Source organism: Xiphophorus couchianus, chromosome 20, assembly GCF_001444195.1.
Source record: "Xiphophorus couchianus chromosome 20, X_couchianus-1.0, whole genome shotgun sequence".
NCBI lineage: Eukaryota > Metazoa > Chordata > Actinopteri > Cyprinodontiformes > Poeciliidae > Xiphophorus > Xiphophorus couchianus.
Genome location: NC_040247.1, coordinates 1,683,695 through 1,706,154, shown reverse-complemented (window position 1 = coordinate 1,706,154; position 22,460 = coordinate 1,683,695). Strand labels below are relative to the sequence as shown.

General features: G+C 37.8%; 1 protein-coding gene and 1 long non-coding RNA gene across 12 annotated transcripts in view; both read right to left on the bottom strand.

The window, feature by feature from the left end:
* ptprt (protein tyrosine phosphatase receptor type T) overlaps nucleotides 1-22,460 on the bottom strand; it is a 319,822-nt gene that overhangs the window by 173,774 nt on the left and 123,588 nt on the right. The gene's annotated exons all lie outside the window — the stretch shown is intronic.
* On the bottom strand, nucleotides 5,957-20,745 carry LOC114135655 (uncharacterized). The gene is made up of 3 exons (XR_003593629.1): nucleotides 20,602-20,745; nucleotides 17,119-17,120; nucleotides 5,957-5,966 (listed from the first exon to the last, which is right to left on the bottom strand). It is a non-coding gene; the product is annotated as an uncharacterized LOC114135655 (long non-coding RNA).

Genomic DNA, 22,460 nt, shown 5'->3' with positions numbered 1-22,460 from the left:
CATTTCAGTCGTTTCTTCACACCCACTCTGGACCTGGCTGAACCTCTAACATTTGTCGAGATCAACAGAATGACAGACGAACGTGCTGAGAAATATAGGATCATTAGGTGTCTAAAACAAGACTTAATAATCAATAATAAGAATGGAGAGGCTGGGTTTGGAGTGAGAACGCGCCAACTGACAGATGGGATAAAATATGTATGCATGGAGGAAGAACAATATGGCTCCACAGGGATATGGTCCCAACAGTGGCTGCTAGCCTCATTAATCAGGAACGGTCAAGGGTTGGCATGTTAGCTATCACAAGCTGTGAAAGGCCAGAGTAGATGGCACAGCTACAGCACAGTGTGAGACGGTGAGGCGTGCAGCAGAGAGATTACAACACCCCCTCCTCTGCACCATCATCAATACATGAAGCACAAAAGAGCCGAACGTCGCCACAATGGAAACAAACCACAAAAACCAAAGTCACTGGACTGAAGCTCCTACTAATATAAACTACAGCTGAAACCAAAGGTTTACATACACCAAAAAAAAGACATGTAATTTTTTTTATAAGTAGTTATGTTTCCATTGACCATGTAACTGTGCAATTTGACATTTTCAACTCGATAAAAAGTTTTGGTGTTTGGTTTGGTGATTATTTATTTTTGGCCGGTTCAAAATTGGCTTATCTAATAAAACTGTGATGGAAACAATTTTTCCACACGTCAAGCTAGACCTGTCATAATAAATGATGCTGGACGGTAAATTGATACAGAAGTTATTACAATAAACAAGAATGTTTCAATATTACTTCAAGTAATATATTTCTTGAAAATATTACTTTCTTATAATATTTTCAGTATTACTTAAAAATATTGTATTATTTTCAAGTAATACAATAAAAATAATATCATAATAAAAAAAGAACACATTCTCAAACATCAATAAACTACTGTAGGTCCTAATGAATATTTACTGGAACTGGAAGACATTTTAAATATCCAAAATAAATAAATAAATAAAACAGCAAACAAAAAAAATAAAATCAATTATAAAGTCTCTGTAGACAAAATTGTCCTTCAAAGTTAAGACAGAAAACCTTTGTGGTAAGAGAGAACAGAGAAAAACAAAAAATAATGCAACTGGAAATTATTGAGTGTGTTTGAATTGAACATATGATTCATTAATTTATTGCTTATTGTGACCGGACTAAACACAAGTCACATGATCAACAGCCGAGTGTTGCTACTGGTGCAAAACATCGTCCGATATTAGTCATTTTTTAACATGTCGCATCGGTTCAATATATAAAACTGGGCAAATATTAACAACCAATATTTATCTCCATCTTTACCATTTTTTCTGGAAGGGCAGGAGGAGGTTGGTTATGTCTAGTCTGGAATTCTCTTCTTGAGTTTTCAAGTTACTTTTTGGAAAAATACAAGGTAATTAAAGAGTACTTTCTACAACACATAGCATACTTTAAACAAAGCAACAACTAAGTTCTGCATTCCCAAAACTTTCTGAAAGTTCTAACTTTGTTCGCCTGACACTTCAGCATTTTATGAGAAAAGAATTTGTAACATTGTGTATTCTCTTTACCTTTCAGGTATGGTTTATTAATCTGATAACAGGATACTTTCAGGAAATTATAAGTTACTTTTCCAGAACTCCAGAAACTTACAGATGACATCTATTCTGCTTAAAAGTTAATTTTGAATTATCATCTGGAATTACAGGTTACTTTCACACAAGCTTCAGGATGCTAACAGGTTACATGGCTAAAATGTAGAGCTTTTCCTTTAAAACTATTCATTTTATTTCATGTCCATGTTTTAATGTTTACCACTAGAGACAGTGGTTAAAGATTAGATTAGCTAAAGATTAAGGAGTTTCTAGACCAGATTTATCACATTTTCTGTACATTTTAGAGTATAATCAGCTAGTTTAGATTTAGTTTTCTAAGTGTTACCTGCCAGTTATCACTACAATGAAGGCTAACAACCACATATTCTGACAGACAATCTGTTGTTTGACCTGAAGCCGACATAAAGTTGTTCTGTCTGTGTTTGAAAGTACCTCAGAGCCTACAGGATGTTCCGGCAGGTAGGTATCTAGTTCAGGAGAGGGCCTGGTGAGGGATTGTGTTGTGGGATGCTTTCCTGAATCTGATGAATGAGCAGCAGAAATGGAGCCATTAATCCAGAGACTTTAGGGAGCCGTTCCAGTGAGAAGAGAATGAGGGGAAGAGGACGAGTGGAAATCAATCTTTCTGCCTCTTTCCACTCCTCAGCCTCTGCTTTGTAGCTCCCCAGTTATTTTTCTTTTAATCTGAAAACCTTTTCCATCTTTAATTTTTTTTTCTCTTATTGCATATTGGACATTGTGCTTATTATTTTTTACTCTTTTGTACTCATGTTTTATTTTCCCTGCATCGTATATCACAGTTTCTTCCGGTTATGTTGCTGTTGCCGTATTTTTCTGATGTTTTTTCTCATTCAGTCCAGCACCTGTAGATGACTTGTTACCCACATCTTCTTCGTTCTGGATCTCTTATAAAGTTACCTTGTTAAAATGTCTTTTAATGCTAAACATTGGATGTAAAATTGGGTCTTTGGAAATGAGTGGAGACTCCAGATTCTTGCAGAATGATGTGCATAGAGGGCGATAAATATAAGACTCTGAGTTTTTCCACTAATTGGGTAAAAACATGGATTCTGTAAATTTATGTTTAAGTAAATAAGATTTTTTTTATATATATAGCATGTCACATTTTCCAGGTAAAGACATCACAAAGTGCTTCACAACAGGCAAAGAAATGGGAGACAGTAACAAGGCAAGAGCAGAAATCATGTCCTTTGTTGCCATATTTCCTAATTTTATACTTGATATTAATAAAGTCATCTACCACCAGATTGAATAAAGAGTCAGTTTCTTCCCAGAAACCAAGAAAATTGAAGTTTTGCAGAAAAAGTACAAAAAGTAACAAAAAAAGGTCAAAATTTGGTCCAGTGAAGTCATAAAATTACTGCGCTTCAGTTCTGGCCTTTCTCCCCAGACTTAATTATTTAAAAATGGCCGTCTAAATGATGCTTTTAAAGACAATATACTTTATCTGTCCATGGCCTCTCATGCCAGAGCTGAACCATCTTTTTTTCTTATTGGCTTTTTATGCACTTGATTCACTTTTCTGCTTTCAAAGGAGACTCAAAAGGCAAAAACATAAAAAAAATGAGAGTAGACAAAAAAGTGGGGAGGCAGTGTCAGAGAAAACACGGAGAGAAAAGCACGGAGAGTTTCCCTCTGGGAGAAACATGGCAGGGACAAGTTTTCATTCCTGCCTGCGTCTGCTTGTGTTTGGATGTCTGATATTTTATGTTGGTGTGTACCGAAAGCGAAGGGGAAATTACTTATTACTGGAACTACTCTGGCCAATGGCTAGAAATCTAATAAACTCTGAAGATCCAAGCAAACTTCCACCGATACAACACACACTCACACTTCACCTGAGGCTTTACTGCTGCATCTTCAGCATTAGCTGTGCGACTCTTGATATGTTGCAAAGGCTGCACTTTTTATCTGCATCCTCCCTCCAAACCAATAACAGCCTAACCTCTATATAAACACTCACACACACACACACACACCCTCTCACACACACACGCGGGCGAGCTCTCCCGTGAAGATGACCCTCAGAGGCAAACAAGCAACATCAGTAGAACTCCTCACAGGGATTTTCTCTCTCTTGTAGGATTTACTGAGTGTGTTGGGGTGTGTGTGTCAGAGTGTTTCCCTGGTGTGTGTGGGTGGTAAGGTGGCCTATTTCTGATTAAACCTTTATAAATTTATGCACTAATATTCTTGATCAGCACCTGACTGGAATTACTTATAAGATTTTAATTACAAATGTTATTTTTGTGGCTATTTAGGAATTTTTGTGGATTTTTACCCAATTTTATTACAACCCAAAAACTTTAATACATTTTATTGGGATTTTATGTAATGGACCAACTCAGAGTATTCCTAATAGTGAATATTAGTATTGAATTATTAGATTCAAACTAAATGTTTAATTTAAAGCTAAATATTTAGTGAAGAGTTTAGCTATTTAGCTAATATGAAAATTGAATTGCCAATAACCAGAAGTGGACTACCAAAATAAGAGGTGTAACTGATTTGTTTCAATTGTTGCTTGTGATTCCTCGTCATTATTCTTTCTTCTCCTTTCAACATGAACAAAATTTCAACTTAAAACATAAAAGAGTCGTTTTAATTTTAGTACAGATGTACTAATGAATCTTCATTAACGGTGACAACGCCAGATCACCAGCAGGAGTTTATTTAGGGGACCAAAAGTCAGAGAAATTTCCACTTCTGGTTATCGACATTGAATTTGTATATTTTGTTTAGCTCAGCTAAATATTTAGCTTCCTAACTAAATATTCAAGATGAGCTAAAAATTTGCTTGCAAGTTAAAGGTTTAGTTTGTAACCATTTCTTTTAGCTTACTAACTAAATATGTAGTTCAGAACTAAATATTTAACCTGCTAACTAAATACTCAGATTGAAGCTAAACATTTAGCTTGTTAACTAGGTAGCTTAGAGCTAAATATTTAGTTTCTAAACTAAATGTTTAGTTTGCTAATTAGTTTACTAATTAATCCTAATTAATCCCAATGTTTTCTCTCTTACACCAGGCTAAATAATCCAAATTATTTCTGGTAATTTCTTACTGTAACTTTATAAAACACCTTCCAATCAAGTCTGAGCAGCTTCTCTGTCCTGAGACTTTGGCATTTTGAAGTCTGGGCTCTTCTGCTTCAATTGGTTTTGGTTACTTTTATGAATGAATGCCGACTGCAGACACAATATCATGCAGAAGCCATCCAAGAAAGTATGGCAAGCTGATTTAACATTTAACCAAAAACAAAAAAACACACATATCTAATTTGTATTTTAAATGTAATATCTAATAAAATCATTTATTTCAGTGATAATTTCATTTAATTATTTTTTCTATATAGGAAGAGTGAGTCTGTATCACCTTTTTGATATTCTTATAGTTTTTCTCATCTACACCTGTCTTCTTCATATAAAAGGCCTCAGACAGAAAAGGATATTTCTTCATATTCAAAGCATGTCAGGACACTCATCAGTAACAAAAAGAACCACAGTACCTACACAGTTATCAGCCTTCTAATCATGACAGCTTTAAGACTCAATAAACCGGTTCATCGTTCTGACGCACAGATTCATTCTTTAATGCTTCCGCTTATCAGATGCGTATCTCAACACATGTACCGTCAGACATAGAGATTTAAAGCAGACTAACACAATAAGACCCACACAGAAAGGCAGCAGCAGACAAAGCGACACCCCACTGCTTCACGTCTCGGATAAATTGGATTAAATCGAGTCGGAGCAGATGCCTTTTAGTGGATTTTAATTACACCTCCCAGCATGGAGTCAACGACTGATAGTTAAACCATTACTTGGAGCGTCTGAATTAAACTTTGGAGCCAAGAAAGCTTGTTCTAAAACACAGTTTGAATCCATGATAAAGATTTTCCTGATCTCTAAAGTTAACCAGTGCAGTTTGTATCGACCTTTCACAAGAAAAGTAATGCATGAATGAACATTGGAAGTTACAAATATGAGGCAAAACTGAAACAATAACCAACTGAACTACTGTATATGTAGTTAGAAAAATATTAGATGGAGAAATTCCTCAATGGATTATAGGGAATCTATTGATGAGTAATTTTACTTAAAAGATTTATATAGAGCAGAGGCCAATCACAAGAAAATAGCACCAATGATGCAAAACACTCGTTAATGTCTGACGGTTTAGGTAACTCGCTCTGTATTGCATCTGATCCTAGCTTTTTCTGTTCCATAATCTCAAAATGATGTTTAATATTTACATATTTTTAAAAAATGTTGGCCTAAAAAAACCCCTATGTAAAGGTATTACCACAATACTGGTAATACAGTCGCAATACCGCTGCGCATTGTGACAGGTCTTTCATCGCAATATGCAAACTTTCCCATCCACTCTGAGTGCTTACATGACGTTGCTTATTTGATGCTGCGAGCTGAAGCAGTGTGAAGGAAAAGGGAAGCTGTGCTGCTCACTGGCTTCTCCAGGCTGCGAAGTATGAGAAGCAGGTGATCGGTTTTTGTGATCGGCAACAAAAGACAGTGATCAGTGATCACCGATCATACACTTTTTCACGGAAATCAGCAGATTATGATCGGTGGCCGATGGATTGACACACCTTTAATACACACACACATATTTTTTATTGTCAAGCCGAAGACTGAAGCCTAATCTACCTGATAATTACTTCTCTATCTCTAACTCATACACTGCTTTATTGATCTAAAGTCGAATTAAAAAGCATCATAGCATGCTGCAGCTGCAGACAGATTAGGGCACTGCAGCATCCTATGTTGCTGCGACTGCAATCCGTCAGCAGGACAGACACAGAATGAATGTATATTGTGTTATCAAGCCACAGGAAGAGGAATGCTTGGAGCCAAAACTACGCTGTAATGTAATTCAAAATGGAGCAGAAAGGAAATCTATTTCAAATCCAGCTTTATTAATACCATTGCTGCCTACAGGCAGGGAAAGGGACAATTGAGTTGTGGAAATCTGCAGGAATATGGGGCTCAAAGATGGTGTATTAAACAGCAAGAAATGAGAAAGAAAGGAGCAAAAATACAATTTAGGAAAAAGACAACAAATTACAAAAAAGAAATGCAAATGAAGCAATTAATAAGATGTTTAGTCAAAGACAGTTCATAAAATAGGGTTCAGCGTCGGGGACAGAATCAGGGTGCTGTAGGGAAGGGTTTACAGCAGTGACATAACGAGCCAATTGATAGCAAGGCCTGGGGTTAAACACCCGAAGCTAGCTACTAATTGGCTGAGAATGACGGAGTGACAGGCGCAGAGATGCAGGGTGTGACCTGGAAGGAGAGCTGCAGACAGAACGGAGGGGGTTAATGAATCCCTCTTCATAATAAAACAGAAAAAGTCATTGGCTGGGAAAAGATGGGAGACGCTGGAGGCCCCAGAAGAAGACGATGAATACAGCTGCTCGTTACAATAATGTCACTCAATTATATCTCTAACAGCCGGGATGGATTACAAAAGAAAACGTCTTCTACATTAACTCGAGGGAGTTTGATACGCTGCGTGATGATACCTCAGGTGTTTTACCTCGTCTTTGAAGACAGATCTGTATTTCAAAACCTTTCCCCTTGATCGCTCAAAGAGGGATCCCTCACAGGGTTTCCTTTTTAATATTCTGCTCTACATTTCACTTTTATGGAGACAAAACTTATCAGGATTCCCTGATGGTCGTTTGTTCTGTCTCTCTACGGGAGCCGTGCCATCCAATAAGCTGCCAGAGTCGCATCATCTAAATCTTTAGATAACAATGACAGTCTTCATGAAAACCAAATGTTTTTAGACACCGTCTCCTTAGCAGCACAATGTCTTTAATAAGAAAATGCTTGGCACAAGATGACAAATTAATCACGTGCTTTTTCCACAAAATTTCCAGGAAATTCATGGTCTCTAGTGACACTCTGGAAAATTGGCATAATCTCTATTTAATCACCTTGATTTAGCTCCACTAGTGTTGTAGTTAAAGCTCTATTCAGACCTGCTCCGACATAAAACCTCCGATCAAATCTGGTCAAACACTTGTTAGCAGTAAATTAGCATTTAAAAAAGCTGCAGAATTACTAGTTGTTAGTCTCAAAATGTACAAAATAAAATGAAGTTATAATGTGAGGACCATTTGGATCGCTACATGACCAGGTGTAAATGGTATAATCAAACTGAAACTGAAGTATGGAGCTGGTTGGGACTTCAATTCTCTCCACATTGTAAAATGCTCTAATCTGTCCAAACCAAAGTCTTTGGGTGTTTAAATGCTAGTTAAACAGCCTCTTTTGAGTATTACTAAATTTAACAAAAAAAATAAGGTATTGTTATTTCTCTCATGTACAAGCTGTTATTATTGGATGAGGTTTTATCTAAGTGCTGGAAGGTAACACCGCGATAGAGCGACTCCACCAGCAGCAGGCTTCAACTATGGCAGTAAACCAGTAAGACCAGGCTGCAGGTGTTTTGCACAGGATCATAACCCTGAATTCACAGTTTTTCATATGTAGCTCCACTGCAGGCTCTTCAAAGACAATCTATAATCTAATAGATTGTTTTGGTTCATAACAGTCAGTTAATGGTTAAGTTAGATGATTAAATATCATTACATACAAGTATTCCATATTGACATTGATAATTATTAATTAGTTTTTAAATTAAATATCTGAAATAATGCCAAACTGGTGATGCTGCCACTTCCTGTTTTATCCTCAGTTTTAACTTCATACCATTTTTTATTTCTAAGCAGCAGTGAGACACGGTGGTGAAACATTAAACTGCTGCTGTGCAAGTTACTCAGCAGGTCGTTGCTAGGTAACCATAGAATGAGTGAGTTGCTAGGTAACCACAGAGTTAGTTGATACCTCTCGCTTGGCCATAAGAGGTTGAGCAGCCAAAGCCTTTCTATGCCTACGTCCCCCAGAATGCTGTGCTGTTCTGGATCGCAGTTCAATCAATTTTCATATTAAATGTTGAATATTCTACCACATTATCTATAGATAGTAGTCACGTTTCTATCGCTATATATATACTGTATATATATATATATATATATATATATATATATATTGTTATTGGTTGTCCAGCATTAATTTCCAGAAGAGTTCAAACTCATTTGATCTGTATAACTTAGATGTTTAAATGTTTTCAAAGCCATGCTGTATTTTACATTAATAATTTGTTACATAGTCTGCAGACATGAGAGTGTGATTTTTGAATGTTTATTAAAGACTAAAAGATTTTCATATAAGGGACACTAGAGCCCATAAAAGACCCCCTGGAGGGGAGGGAAAAAAAGACTAACAGATTGAGAATCAACAACTTCCCATGTAAAATTAGATGTTTTAGACTATAAAGTTAAGAAAGAGCAGAAAAAAATCCTTTTAAAAAGTTCAAGTCTTTGTTATTTTTGTTGTAATGACTTATTTAATTGTGTGAAGATGAGAAAGTACAAAGATAGGAGGGCTTGTTGGGCTTTATGCTGAGATACTCCTTTCCAAATGTCACAACAGTGGGACCACATCGAGCGAGGAGCTGAACGCTCGCCCACTGAGTCTTTGTGAATTTCTCTGTTTTCATGGAAGGTGTGTGTTTACAATTTTACAGTACACTCCTCTATGAAACATCTTCAAAGTCAAGAAACAAACAGAGGCTTTCTGTTCTTATTTCCGTTTCTTTTTAAGCGTGTAGACAACGTGTTAGCGTTTTGTTTTTTCATTGTTCTCTCCACCAGCCTTAATGAAAATGTTGACTTTCTGGTTCCCAATCGAACCGAGTCTACCGGACCATTTCCCTGCTGATGGTGATTCACTTTGATGGCTCAACTGTTCATGACACCATTAAGAGAAGACAGAATTGGTAGATGACCAAACTGTTTCCAGATCACAAATTAAAATCTTTCTTCTTACATATTTCTAAATGGTATGTCCCTGCTGCTCCTTAATATGAAACTTCAAAATTGTTCTAAGTTTTAAACAGATCTGGATAAATTGCAGATTCATCTCAACACTATTGAGTTTCCAAACATTGCTTATGAAAGTCGCCCAGTGGTGTGTATTGTAGCTTTGAATGATGCTACATCATTCCTGCTGGCTTTCATTTATGTAACAAGAAGAATACTTTAGTCAGAAATTGAAATCTAACCCATATTCCTGGATGTTAAATTACTACTAATTTATGAGATTTTCAACATTTTATTTATAAAGTACTTAACAAGTGTATTCAGTTTTGGTATTTGGATAAATTCTGGTTATTTCCACTAATTAAGAGCTTTCCCAAGCATTAAAGTCTTTATCTGCGTCCAACACTGCAAGGAACTCAATATAATAAAATGTATCTCTAAAACTATCCAGAAGTTTGGAAAACAAAACCAGATATTTTGAGTCATGACCTACGTTTTACTCATCTCCAGAACATTTTGTTTTCCATTATGTGTCACATTTAAACCAGATGTTATGCATGTAGCAGAAGACAGGAAGCACTTAAAGGATGAATGCGACACGCTTCAACCATAACCTTTATGAGAGAGAACTGTAGATAGCATCTACATCCATCAGACTTTTAAAATCTTCCAAGCATTCTGCACCATATGCAAATTCCAAATTATGTTGCTGATAAATGAATATGGCAAGTTTATATTATTAAAACGCCTTCCTGCGGCAGCGGGCGAGTTTTCATAAGAGCTCCATAAAGCTTTTATCAGCATGGCTTTTATCCCAGCGGAAAAATCGGGCCTCCATCCATTGCTGTGGCCGCGGAAAGAATGGCAATTTATCCGTCACCAATCTCAAATAGGAGACAAAAAAAAAAAAAAAACGAAGGAAGATTGAGTTTTGAGCTGGGAAAGAACTCAGCTGGCGGATTTTAAATTTGTGCATTCATTTCTTCCAGTTCATTTGAAAAGGTGCTTTACTGGCGAGGAATAAAATACTTAATGCCAAAGCAAACACAATATGAGCAGACGCAGAGAGCAGTGACTGCAATGAGGCAGTAATAATGTCAATTTTTCCCCATGTCTTTGTATTATTCTACTTATCTTCCTGCATTTCTTTTCATCTTCAGTCCCGTCTTCCTTCTCATTCGGCCGCAGTTCATATATTTCACATTTCTTGTTTCTTTTCAGTTTTTTGTCTCACCTGTTTCTACCTACATGGATGCCCCAGTTTAATCTTTCTCTCTAAACAGTCAAACCTTTAATTGTCCTCATTTTGTTCTTCTCCATCAGATCCTGTTTGCTTTTCCTACTAATCTGCATCCAGCCTTCCTCCCTCCTCTCTGGTCTTCTTCAGTATTAGGAACTGGACAAAGAACAGAGTTCCCTGAAGTCTGCTGGTGTCTCCTAAAGAGTCCAGAAACAGGTAAGCATTGATGCACTGATTTTAAAACCAGGTTTCAAACAAAATGTGACCCATTTTCCAACACACATACAGTCTGTCCTTTATTGGTGCTCATTGTCTGACCCTGCAGGTTAAATTCATCCGTCTGCACCTCACTGGTAAACGACAGGTTGAAAGTACAACTCTGGAAAAAATTAAGAGACCACTGCACTGAATCCCATTCAAAACCTCCTGGTTATTTCACCAAATATTGATTTATGAACTCTTCCTGAGGTAAAACATTACTATTGTTGTTTCTAAATGAATATGAACTTGCTTTCTTTGCATTATTTGAGCTCTGCATTTTTTCATTATTTTGACCATTTCTCATTTTCTGCAAATAAATAAATCTTTGCTTGGAATTTCAGAGACATGTTATCAGTAGTTCCTAGAATAAACGAACAATGTTCATTTTACTCCAACATATACCTATAAAAAGGAAAATCAGAGAAACTGATCATTTTAAGTGTTCTCTTAATTTTCTCCAGAACCTCCTCATAATGGTTTCATCATGAGGAGAAATGGTCATTTTCGTCTTGAAATATATATATATTTTTCAACTGTATTGGTTATATAACAAACAATTATTTCTAAAACCATGGATTAAATGTACATTTTCGCTAAACTACAGACTCGGACTATAAATATGCCTCATTTAAAGTTGGGTCCAATATTTCTTACCAGGCTGCATCTCAATCTATAACCACCATGATGCTTCTGGAATATTTGGATTCCTTACAGGATTTTCTTTAGATCAGTAGTTTCCAAACTTTTTACTGAGGGCCAAAATCCATAAGTTGAATGAAGGCCAACATTTTCTTTTTTCCCCCAAATTAAAAATCCAATCATATGTGGTGATTTTTTTCTCTCTTTTTCCTATACAACCATAAATTAAACATATCTTATGTTTGCCTTAATGTTTATAGTTCTAACATTTTTAGGCTAGTTTTCTTCTACTTTGTTGGTCTATAAAATGATTTTAGTTTATTCCCTGCAGCAGATATGTGAATTTTACTGTACTTAGCAAAGTATATTGGATGGGTGTAACCAACTTTGTTTTGAGTAAAATGTTGTTGGATGTTTGTGGCACCACTTATTGTGAAATAAAATAAAAGCAAAACAATGGCTAATAAAAGAAAAAGTCTTGGTTTTGTACTTAATATTTTCTGTTTAGGACGATATAAACTTACAACAGAACATCTCTTTGTAAAAAGATTAGGAAAAGGCCCAAATATGTACCTTCCTTGAACCACACAAAATTAGTCCAGAAGCCAACAATGCAATGACCTTTGGATCCCAGATTTTGACTATTTGGTTTTTCGGTGTGGTCCAAATTTCAGGCATAGTTTAAAAGGTTGAAGTGAAACCAATTACATTTTTGGATCAGGAGTTTCTGTGTTAATTATTCTCCTCATACTATACATTAATATTTTTTTTCCGTTTGCAAGTTTTTGATTTTACTTACACAAAACAACAAGAGTTTTAATCCTTTCCTTTCCAACAAATCAATTCCTTTGAAGGCCTTGCCCTTCAGTAAACCAGCATTTCAGGAGAAGGATGAAGAGAAACAGGAGAAAGCATGGAAGAAAAACCAAACCACTCCTCCTCATGTATCTTGAAAAGGTCAGTCTGTTGGTCAGAACAACACAGAGACCCAAGGGGAGAGTCTGGAGTGTATCACAGTCGACTCGACCCAAGAATCGGATGTACAGATGCCCAGGAGACTGCAGTTCCTCGTATTCAGAGACCAGTTGAGACCGCAGGTACAGAAGAGGCTCAGACAGCATCCAGGTACGCATTTACGCATTATTTATCAAACTATATGGATGAGATATCAAAGCATTTCTTCTTTAATCAGTTTAACTCATTCAGGGCATTTTCTGAAGCAAATTTGACCTCTGAATGAGCAACTTGGCCTTTAAGTTTTATCAGAATGAAATGAGTCTGCGCTGCTAACATCCTGCTGAATCTAAAAACTGAGGATACTTTCCAATTTAAAGAGAACAAACTATGCATTCACCATCAACTTCAACACTGATGGAAAAACTTTCAAACCAGGGAAGCCTGGTTTGCCAGAAATATAGAACAAGGTTTCTGAAAACATTTTTTTTCTTAAGTATTAAAGGGTGAAGCTTTTTTGTGTCTTCATTTCTTCAATTCAATTCAAAAATACTTTATTTATCCCTCTTGTAATTCATATAATTAAATTATCTTCGCAGGCAGAGATGCTGTGGGCAGGAAGGATCTCCTGTAGCAGTCAGGCTCGCAACATATCTAAAGAGGCCTCTGACTGAAGACTGTTGACACTGTCATGAATTGCTAACGGTTTGATATTCCATGGTAATGTTTCCATCAGTTGTTGGAAGGCAATGCTAATCCACCTCTTTTGTTTTTGCCGCTCCAACATTTAGAGATGTTGTAGTCAGGGATACAATCCTGGCTCACAATTATGATGGATGCTGAGAAGAGATGAATTGAACTCCCTCCTCCTCTCTGCTCTTAAGATAAGAGATAAGATAAGATAAATCTTTATTGTCATTGTCAGAAGGACAACGAAATTCAAAGGGTGCCATCAGTCGGTGCATATGCCCAAAAACAAAAAATAACTGTCTCACAATTCACACACAACGCAAGAATCAACAAACAACTGGCAAAAAAAAATAAACACTAAATCAGAACAGCCACATTCTCACATCCATCATTCATGATGATTAATGGATGTTTTTGATTGCATTTAGTTTTGTTATTGCTATCGGGTAGAAACTGTCTCTGAGACGGTTGGTTCTGGTTCTGGTTGCTCTGTATCTTCTGCCTGAAGGCAGCAGTGTGAACAGAGAAGGTCCGGGGTGAGAAGTGTCCTTTGTGATGTGTTGTGCTTTTCTTAGACAGCGGTCGCTGTGCAGGTCCTCCAGTGAGGGGAGAGGGCAGCCAATGATTTTTTGGGCTGTATTCACAACCCTTTGGAGAGCTTTCCTTTGAGCCGTAGTGCTGCTGTTATACCAGACGCAGATACAGTAGGTCAGTATGCTCTCTATGGAGCACTTGTAGAAGGACACCAGCAGCTTCTCCTTGATGCTGTTCCTCCTGAGAACCCTCAGGAAGTACAGTCTTTGCTGGGCCTTTTTTATCAGCTCCAAGGTGTTCATGTTCCATGTGAGGCCCTGCTCAATGTGGACCCCCAGGAAACGGAAATCAGCTACCCTCTCCACACATTTTCCCCCAATGGTTAGTGGTGTAATGTCCGTTTTATTCCTCCTGTAATCTATTATGAGTTCTTTTGTCTTTGAGTTGTTGAGGAGCAGATTGTTCTCCCTGCACCACACCAACAGCCGCTCCACCTCTCCCCTGTAGGCGGACTCGTCACCTCCTGAGATGAGCCCCACCACTGTGGTGTCATCAGCAAACTTGATGATGGTGTTGCTGTGGTGGGCAGAGGTGCAGTCGTATGTGTACAGACAATAGAGCAGGGGGCTCAGCACACAGCCCTGTGGAGAGCCAGTACTAAGGCTGAGGGCAGTGGATGTATGTTTTCCCACCCTAACTCTCTGCTGTCGGTTGGTCAGGAAGCTCAGGATCCACATGCAGGTGGAGTGAGGGAGGCCCAGGTCCCCCAGTTTGTCCACCAGTCTGTGAGGGAGGATGGTATTAAAAGCAGAGCTGTAGTCTACAAAGAGCATCTGCACATAGCTCCCCTGCTGCTCCAGATGTGACAGAGCAGCATGGAGGGCCATGATCACAGCGTCCTCTGTGGATCTGTTGGCTCTGTAGGCGAACTGGTGGTGGTCAAAGCCAGGAGGGAGAAGTGCTGTGATGTGACCCCGGACCAGTTTTTCAAAACACTTCATCACCACAGGGGTTAGTGCCACTGGCCGGTAGTCGTTGAGGCAGGAGATGTGAGGTTTCTTGGGTATGGGGACTATGGTGGAAGATTTCAGGCAGGATGGGACTGTAGACAGGGCTAGGGACTGGTTGAAGATCCTGGTGAAGACTCCAGCCAGCTGATCGACGCAGTCTTTCAGGACACGTCCAGGGACACCAACAGGTCCAGCAGCCTTCCTTGGGTTGACAGCCCGCAGTGTGCGCCTCACCTCGTGCTCCTCTACAACGAGGGGTGTGGTGTTGTGGGTCGCTTGGTGTAGTGTGGCTGCCTCTGTTCTGCTCTGCAGCCATAAAACCTCCTTTTCAACTGCTCTTGGACTTGAGGTCGTAGTTTTGAGATGCTAATCAGCTGCTCCTACTTGTGGAAACAATGCTTTGTTGCCACAGTTACACATCATAACAACTATAAGCTGCAAGGGCTAAAAAAGTGAGAGCAAAAATGCTTCTGGCAGATTCCACAGAGAATAATATCCAAAACATGGAATTACAGAAATAATGAAGAAAAAAAATCTGAACAAACATAACAGAGTGGCATCACAATTCTAAATTATCCAAGGAAAGCTTGGATGTAAAAAACAAAGAAACGATTGCCGACTCAAGACTTTCACCCAGCTCAACTCAGTTTGATGTTTTGAAAAGTGCAAAGCACAGCTAAGCTTGCATACACAGACACAAAACAATGTTTACGGTGAAACTGTGAGAAACGGAGGACAGAAGAGGTAGGATGATTGGAGTACACACTCAAACAAACACACAGGAAGCCAGTAAATCGCCAGTAATCAACACCGACTTCACAAACAACAAACACTCCTCTATGTAGATTTCTGGGCTGTTATTATCAACCCTTCTGATGCGACACGGGTGCTAAGAAAGCAATCAGCCATTAGCCTTTGAACAAATCAAACACACAGAAAAACTGGAGCTGTGTAACTTTGTGTCTCTGGAGAAAGCAGGATGAAAATCACTTTGCAGAGCCGGATTCCAACTCTCAGGATCAGACGAACGACCGACTCCACCTCAGTGTTTGCACAACGATGTGTGTGCGCTGAAAAACCCCTGTTGAGCACACATTTATTAACCCGGAGACTGAAGCTGTGGGCGTTCGAGGACACAACAGCAACCAAATCATTTTTCTCCATTATTTTGATGTGCTTCTTATAGCCAGCTGTAATATGCTGCAAACGACTTTGGCAATATAGTTAATTTGTTCGACAGTCGTACAGATAAATCACAGTGTGGGAGAGTATTCTCAGTGGCGCGGAGAACAATCACAGGATGGAGAACAGTGGAACCACTTCAAACTTCATTCCAGTGATCCAGATTTAATATTAGACTTTATTGAAGCGGAAAGAGAGAAACCTGAACATTGAAAAGGGTGGGAGAAAAGTTCTCAAATAAAGCAAATCATTAAACATTAAATTACATTTCCTCTGGGACATTTACCTAGTGCAGTGCACTGCAAAAACAAAATCTGACCTTGCTTTTTTATTCTACTTTCTAATGCAAATATCTTAGTAACACTTCCACTAAGACAAAACTAACTAATAACTAGTAACTTTTCAACAAGATATAGGAGCTTGGTTTAAGTCAATAATTCCTCAATAAGTATAAAAAAGTACTTTTTTCCATTGGGATTATTTCACTTATAAAATGGGAAAAATGTCTTATTAGTTAAAATAATTTGACAATGGAACAAGTACTTTCTTAAAATCAAAATTAAGGACTTATTTACTCAAAACAAGCTTCTATACTGTGCTGTAAAGTTACTAGTTATTAGTTAGTTTTGTCTTATTTCAAGTGTTACTAAGATATGTGCACCAGAAACTAGACAAAAATACTTGGCACAATTTTGTACTTTTGCAGTGTGGCCTCAATAATACATTAAACAATTTAAATTTTATTAAAAGGAACAGAATGGTAAATTTTTTGTAGAAAATGGAAAATCATTGGATATATTTATAAAACATAAAGAAGGCCAACAGTTTCTAAGTTTTTCAGGTTGATTGTTTTTTTTTTTATATAAGTAAGATTTGCTTTTGGGAAAAGTGGATCAATGTTTGTGGTAATTGGTCCAAAATTAATATAAATGCAAAAACCTCATTAATAAATGGGAATCTGTTTATTGCCCCTAATATTTTTTAAGAAGAAGTTATCGCTAAAAAAAAAAAAAAAACTGAAAAATTGTCCATCTGCATCAACCACTTATGCTTGCAAGCTAGATTTGCTCCTGTTGGGCCTCCCAAAATCCTTCAGAGTGTCACTTTGATCACCCCTGACCTAGTTTAAGTCTAAAACTTTTACATCTGGGCATCTATGGATAATATACCACGCTTTTTTGGGGAAAATAGTCAACTTATACTACTATTTTCTCAGAGTGCTAAGTCCAACCACGAGTTATGGACAGCTGGCTCCATGGTTGCCATGGAGATTAAAGTATTTCTCAAACGTGCATGAAAAAAAAATCAAGGTAACACTCCAGATATGTTTCTCATGAGGGAATAACATTATAACATGAAAAAAGTTTATTTTACATGTTACTGCCCCTTTAAGACTCTACACTGCTGCTGAAATGCCCTCAATATCTCCATTGCAAAGAAGAAAATATACTTCTGATCTATTTCTCTCCTTGCAGCTATTTTTCCTGCCTTCTTTTCTCCCCCCACCTGCTGGGATTTCCAAGTATGATCCTGACCAGAGGTTGAACATGCCACGGGGACACAAGCAGGTTCAGAGACAGCTGTCTTTATTATGTACACAGCCCGCTAATGCCGGAGTCGCAGAATTAAAGCAGCTTGAAATGGCCAATAATAGGTTAACTCGATGCACCAGGTTTGCCAAGCCGGGATTTCTTTCATTCCTTTTTCATTAAATTCGAGGCCCGAGGGAGAATCTGTAATAGGATATGAAAGAGAGAAGGATGCCTCATGGTGGTCCATAGATCAATCGCTTGACTGGTTGGAGAAAAGAAGAGAGAAGAAAAGTTCTTTCTGCTAAAACTCACAAAAAAACTGAACAAATTTGTATAAAAATGACAAGATGAATGGATTTTACCTCAGCATGAACTGGCTAAGTTTTACTTACTCTGATTATTACAGTTTAAATATGTAGCTAAAGACACATTACATGTTATTGTTTACATCCATAAATTTTACCCATTTGCTAAACGCTGGAGGGCAAAAAGATGATTCCTGTTCTTGCCATCCATAGCTGTGCTGCCGCAGTAGAACAATTTCATTAACAAAACAAAACCTGGAGATGTAGGGGTTAATAATTTAGTGCAATGGGCCACAAAAAGGGAAAACATGGAAAAATCAATGAATTACAATTCAAAGCTACTCATATTCTTCGTTTGTTGTATTATATGCTAAACCTGTTGTCATAACAACTGACTGACAACTCCACTAATGTACCTGGATTTAACACTAAAAACATGCAAACACACAAAGAACAAAACATTCAGTTTGTTGAAGTTTTATATTTTCAGGCTTGATGGTTATTTTGAGATTATTAATAAGTGATCACTGCAGTAGATTGGCTACTGACACTATTAGCATTGGTTGATTAGCTCATTCAAACACAGAATTGGTGTTAACCTTGCCTTTTTCTATTGTTTTTGAACTAAACAGAAACAAACCAAATTCCACATCTCATCTACATGTTACGGTTGTCAAAGTCAAGTTAGCATAACTGAACTAATTCCCTCTCTCAATCAATTTTTCTTTTTACTTTCCTGACCTTGTTATCTCGTTGTCTTGGTGTTGACAATTAGAAGCAAAGCACTGCATCCCTTTTTCTTTCATATATCACCAATATATTTAAGATTCAGCCTGTTATATCGATAACTTAACAGCTAAAACCGATGCTAGTCATCATTAGCCAGCAGCTTTTTGCCCTCCAGCACAAAGCTGGGGATGGGATCTTGTGCACATGACGTTACTCTGCAACAGGTCTAAAGGACTTGACAGTTCTGACTTCAACATCTAGACCTCAATAACTTGCCACAGTAATCAAAGCTTTGATTACTTTCATACTTTCCATTGACAACTGTGTCTCAACATTATTTTGTGGGAAAATGGTATTACCAACGTTCACTTTCGTTACTTTAAGCTTTAAAATAAAGAAAGCTTGTGTCTAAAAACCTAAAAACTGCTCATGTTGTTCCTGCTCACACAGTTTTCTTGCATTTTGTGTGAAAATATCTCAACCACAAACTGAGGCAAAAAAGAGAAGGAATTAACATTTAAGACATTTTGGTCTTTCTACATTTTTTTCACTTTACATCATGTTTCAGTAAAGCAGTTGCTTATCAGTGGCAGTTCAAATTAGAAACAGCTCATGTGAAATTGCATGACAATGGAAAGTGACCAGAGGTTTCACTCCAATAGAAATAAAAACAATATGACATCATTAACAAGCAACACAGTTCTATGTATTTTTAGTTAAAACCTACTCCTGACTGATACCTTTGCACAGTTTTTAACCTGGGTGTGTGATATTTTTAGATAAACTTTTAGTAAAATTTAAGGAAATGTTTTATGTTATTTTTAATAACATAAAACATTTTACACATTTTAATGTGTGTTGCAACAAAAGCTGCTCATTTTAATCCTGCGCTCAACTCGGACCGAAGCCGCAGATAATGATGACATCAGCCTGTGCCTCTGCGGCGTCTTGGAGCTGCGAACAGACGGGATTGATGGTTGAGATGAGACACAGGAGAAGCTGACTGTGTGTGATGTGAAGTATGGCTCGAAGGCCACATCTATAAACCGAGTGATTTAGGCCCAACAGCTCTGCCGGATGATTTCTGATCTCACAGCTCAAATACATCAAATCGTGACCCTGTGTTCATCACTTTCTGTCAAAGAGCAGCGGCAATGCAGTGCATCAAATCAGCTGAGAGCGGGGATGTATTTGTGGACTTATCTGTGCCACAGAGATACGATCTCTTGTACTAACTAGCTTCTCTCCATCTGCTCCCTGTCTTCATCTGCCTCGCCCGTGTGAACAGCTCCTCTCTCTGTAAACTCATCATCACTTCCTCTCTTCATCACGCTCTACAAACCGTCCTCAAACTTCTCTCCCTCATTGACACAATTAAGAAGGCTCTCATTAAGCTCCAATCAACAACACTGTTAACTCTCAATCACAGAAGCAAGTCATTATCACCTTGACCTGCCACCACAAGAAACAAACGTTCTCATTATTGTCATCGTCACTGTTTGACTGTGTGCTTTATTCCCCCCATGCTATTCGTGGAGGCGCTGTGCTAATGAGAGTTGTGTGTGTGTGTTGGGATGACTGCAATCAGCTTGTTTTGAAGAAAGGTCACTCCTCAGGAGCCGGACGGCTGCTTGGCGCCGCCTGAAAAACAATCACTGTCGCTCTGTCATTAACCTCTGTCTTCATTAGTCATCGACATTGGTAAAGCCAGCTGCTAAACTTTTACTTTCAAACACATTTTTACAAGTTGTACCATTCAGACCTGAAACTTCAGAGCCACATAAAGACAGTTACAAAGTCGCCTTCTATCACCTGAAGAACATTTTCAGGGTTAAAGAACTAATGTTTCAGTTCTGACTTCTGACTAAAACCAGGAGGACGGAGCACATCACCCAGTTCAGTTCTACAGTCCTTCACTGAGAGAAGAGACTTTAAAATATTTATAAATCACTGAACGACTTAAAGATCTGCTGCTGTCGTAGCAACCTTCCAGGCCTCTCAGGTCTCCTGGTTCTGCTCTGCATCCAGAACCAGAACCAAACATGAAGAAGCAGCATTCAGCATCTATGCACCACAAATCTGGAACAACTTCCAGGAAACAGCAAAACACTGAGTTCCTTTAAATCTAAACTCATTAAGAGTTTAAAGTTGCTTTTATACCATAATAATAAAATCCTGACCAACATTATGTATAATATTTATAATGGCGGCACCTGATAAAATGTAAGGTTTCAATAGTATTTTTATTAAGTAAAGCACTTTGAACTGCCTTGTTGTTGAAATGTGTTATACAAAAAAAAAAAACTTGAATTAATGACTGATGGATTTTTCTGGAGTGAAAAAGTAAAAAAAAAAAAAACATATTATAGTTGGAATAAAACAAAACTTTTCAGCAAGAACTACTGGCTTATTTTAAGTCAATAGGAAAAATGTTTTGTTATAAGTGAAATAATCTTCTAATGGAACTAAGTACTTTTAAAAATTAATATTAAGGATTCATCTATTTTTGGAACGTAACGCCGCGAAAAACGAGGGGGTTAGGCCTAACCACCACCACCACCACCACCACGGTCCGCAGCAAAATTGCGAAGGGCTGACCGGTCCGCGCGACTAAAAAGGTTGGGGACCACTGACTTAGACGATCCGACTCTTCATCCGGTTCATCATATCTCTTCTTTCTGTCTGTGTGAGGAAAAAACGGGCAGTACGGATTCTAACTTTATCCCTTTCCGGTTCCCAAAAAAGGAAAGGCATCGCCATAGCAAGCTCACTTCACTTTAACGTCAGCCATTAAGTAACTGATTCTTAATCAATATTAAAGTATCATGGATTTTTTTTTACCATAAACTTTAAAATCTCTTCTTTGTTGCAGGTTTCAGTTTTAAATGTATTGTTATTCTGCATCTATTCCAGATTCCAACAGAAGACAAGTTCAAGCTGAAATATGGTTCTTCTAATAATCTTTTCCTGCAGCGCACTTTTTTTGCCTTCATGCATATCAGCTTAAAAAGGGTTTTGCAAAGTTTTTTATGTAAACATGAGCCAACCTTTTTCTCTGCACAGCAACACAAAGAGAAAATGAAAAATGAAAATGAAACTTTCACACCAGGAGAGGTGATGAAAATTGGCCCACTTTTCATCACTTGTCCTATTCGGTGCACCATGCTGTTGACTTCCCGTGTCAGAAAATGCCGCTTTCAGCTTTAATCCACTCTGTTCACCTCCGCTGCTTTTACACGAAGAAACGCCAGAAAACTCAAAGCTGCTCTGAGCTTCCCTGGTCACTAAACGAGTAAAACCGTCTTCCATTTATCTGTGCTTTTATCGGTCCTCCACCACCTCGACATCTTTACCCTGTCAACTTGTTGCTAAGCTCAAGCTTTTAGACTTGCACTCCTTACACCCAGTCTCTTCCTCCATCTGTTTCCCCACCTTCAGTAAATCATTTTGAGGGACAAACATGTTATAGATCTTATTTATCTTGTAATGATTTATCATTGACAACAATCCACAGAATAATGAATTCTTAATCAATATGACAAACCTTTGAAATATACTTACTTTTGCCCATGCTTACAACATTACAGACCAATTGCTTTCTATATAATATTGCATTGACAAATTTAATTACTTATCCTGGTTTAATGAAGGCTTTGTTTAAAAATGTGTACCCTGTCAAAAAATGAATTGCTTTATTGATATTTTAACCTCTAATATCCAGTGGTGTGTTTGATGTCTAAAAGGATCTATAAGGATTTCAACTTCTTCCAGAATAAAATGTACTGAATTATTAATATTCAGACCAACATTGTTAAATC